Consider the following 3,448-nt stretch of genomic DNA (forward strand, 5'->3'; position numbering starts at 1 on the left):
TAGTATGTATCTTTCAAAAAAAAATACAAAAATAGAACCATATTTTCATATTTATATAATTTTGAAAATAAAAAAATATATAATAGTTTCATGTTAGCTTTTGTATGGGGTAGTATTTTTATCTTACTTTAAAATGAGTCAATTAAGGTGTTGGATCATAATTTTAAGAGGTTTAGAACACAATTCTTGGCCCAATTCGGATTAGTCCATTAAGCCTAGGGCCTCTTTTAGACTCTTCTTTGGAATAAAAACAAATAAAGAAGACCCTAAGGACTTAACACAAAAGACCTAGGAACTAATGGGCAAAATACACAAAAATACACCTAAACCTAGACTCTACCTATAAATTAATGCTTTAAAAAATCAAAAGGAAAAAAAAAGGAACGGAGGAAACAGATAATGGGGGATCCCTTTCTCTGAAGAAGATAGCGGAGCAAAAGAGAGGGACTCTCTCTAGTTTTCCCTTCAGCGGCGAGTTTCCCATCTTGCTCCCCTTCGTTATTCGATCTTCTTCTCCTTCTTCTATCAATCATCTCCCTCATTCGAAATTCCCATAAACACACATGTAATATAGAGGAAACAACTTTGAAATTAAAAAAAAAAGATCAAAAAAAGATCAGCAGATCTGGAAGCTTTAAAGTTTAAAAGTTTTTCCTGGGTTGGTGCTATTCGAAGTTCGAATCGTCGAGTCTGCTGTTGCTGAGCTTCGATCTTCTGTTTTGCTGGCCCTTATTTGGGTCAACTTGGCTATTTCTTTCGCTTAGCAGGTAAACACAAAAGCTTTGTAATTATTTATATTTTTAAATGATAAGAAACATGAATTTCTCCATAAATGCTGAATGGTTTTAAGCTGTGATGAATTTTTTCTGTTAATGTTTATGTGAAAAATAGTGAATAAGTTAGTTAGCTACTGAAGCGTGATGGCAACATCCGAAAAAATGGTTCAAACAAATTTGGATACTTGGTATGGGTGTTTTAATATTGTCCGTTTTTTGCTGGTTTAATCTGAAATTGTAGGCAATGGTCCTAACCCCATGAAAGACACTAGTATCATGTTTTCCATAAAAATTGTTCTCAGATCCATTTTATTATGGAATTACTGTTGTTGTTTAGCTTGTATATGAAATAATGGTTTAGAACCCACATGTGTGCATACTGAGTTTGTGTGCGTTCTTAGTTGGTTTTGTGAGCAGTAGTTTAGTGCTTTGAGGTTCATTTTGCCGATTTGTTGTTGCTTGCTGAAGAATAATGGGAATTTCGCAAACCACGATTGAGGGAAAACATTTGCATTAATATTCTCCGTACGATCTGCTTCCTTAGCTTCTTCTTGAACCATATAGTATGAATTAATAGTACACGAATCAAAAATGTAAACAAGCTTAATTAGTGGGATTTCATAAAAGGCGATGAAAAAAAAAGAGAAAAGGAGATCAAGAAAGCTGAGGGTTTGACTACAAAAACGTGAGAAAGCTTACGAGAAATATTGAGTTGCTTCTTTTGAGCTTTTCCCATTGAAAATGATACTAGTATATAACCAAGTGCTTCGAATTTGTCAAGATCCGCTACTCTCCTATTGATTTTGTTATTGTTCTAATTTGCTTCATCCCTTTTGGAATTGGATTGTGTACTACTGAATTTGCTCATTCTTTCTAGCTATAATAATTCGTCATTCGATTTGTTCTTTGAAGCATTTGATCAATTTTTTTAAAAAAAAAATTAGTATTCCATTATCAACTGTTTCTCGTTTCCAAATTCATATCCAATTAGGTTGCTGGCTAACCCATGAGTTATCTGTATATGTTGTAAAATAATTAGCCGAATTACAAAGTAGGTTTGTGAAGCCATAATGGTAATTGCAGCTATTATCTCCCAATATTTAATTTCTTAAATCCATGGCCCTCACTTAATTAATTTCAATCCTTTAGAAATCGAGGTGTTCCATTTAGTTGAATTTTCCATGGCTCTCGCAAATTAAAAAAATGCGTAGTTGCTTTAGGCACATTATTTTAATAAATTACCTTCTTAAACTCTGGTGCGCATTTATGTGACCCAAATCCAAACTCAACAATGTTATGTAAAATGTGTTGCGGACTACGAGTGTATTTATGTGACGTGGTTCAAAACATATTTTAAATGACGTTGCAATTTTCTTTAAAATGAATAAAAGCGGTTTTAAAGTTAAAATGCACATAGGTTTCAAACATGTATTAAAATTAGGTAATAGGCCAATTATAACAATTGAGCGACCGTGCTAGAACCAAGGAACTCGGGAATGCATAACACCTTCTCCCGGGTTAACAGAATTCCTCACTTGGATTTCTGGTTCGCGGACTGTAATACAGAGTTAATCTTTTCCTCGATTCGGGAATTGAACCGGTGACTTGGGATACCATAAAATTATCCCAAGTGGCGACTTTGAATTTGATAAATAAATAAATAATCCCGTTTCGATTGTCACTTTAATTGGAAAAAACTCCTATATACACTGCTTTCGGGGGTGTAGTGAAAAAAGGAGGTATGACAGCTCTGGCGACTCTGCTGGGGATCGAACCCAGAATCTCTGGTTCAGGGTTCAGAATTCGAGCTTAGATGAATTGTTATATTTGGCTTTGTCTATTATCTGATTTTATTACTTGTTTGGTCCCTAATGTGCTAAATGTTGCTTTTACCGCTTTGATATTATCTGAAACTGTATATAAACTGCTATGAAACCTTTCTTTCCTCATCTTCGGGGATGTGCTCGCTGGTCGAGACTCCCTATTCTGTTAGTGTCATACCTTGAAATAAGAAAGAGGCTCGGACAAGTTACTAAGCCGGATGGCCTTTTGGTTCCCGGTACGTAGCCCCCTCCCCAGCTCGAGTTGTCCGCTCGGGTACACAAGTCTAGAACAAATGCCGAGGTTTTGAACCTAGAATAACTCAGCTTCATGTCGGATCCCTAGTAGGAACGTTTGTCTGCATCACGTGCATTTGACTTAGGGGACTCAACACAGGGGTTGGGTCCGTCTAGGACAGGTGTACCCAAAATAACAGACCATCTTGATGCATCCTATGTGCTACATGTTGCATTTCTTCAAGGGTAAAAGGGTCATTTGGCAGACTAATGATAATTGAGGGCGAATAAAAAGAAAAAGAAAAAAAAAGAGAAAAAAGAGAGGCTGAAGTGTGAGGATGAAGCGAGTAGGGCCCAATTATATTTTTGTTACATTTTATTAGGAAAATAAGAGCATGGAAACTTCAAAAAGATTTTGCACTTTTTATCATTTTTCAAAAAATAAAATAAAAAATCGACAAAAAAAAAAAGAAAATCCAAAAGATTTTATATGTTTCATCATTTTTCGAAAAAAAAGAGGAAAAAATGTGTTTTCTATATGTCAGTTGTTTTTTTATTATTCTCGCCTGTATCCAATCTGCCCGAACTACGTATACCTGATTCTCGTCTTTCGGG

This window comes from Nicotiana sylvestris, chromosome 1 (assembly GCF_000393655.2).
Source record: "Nicotiana sylvestris chromosome 1, ASM39365v2, whole genome shotgun sequence".
Classification (NCBI taxonomy): domain Eukaryota; kingdom Viridiplantae; phylum Streptophyta; class Magnoliopsida; order Solanales; family Solanaceae; genus Nicotiana; species Nicotiana sylvestris.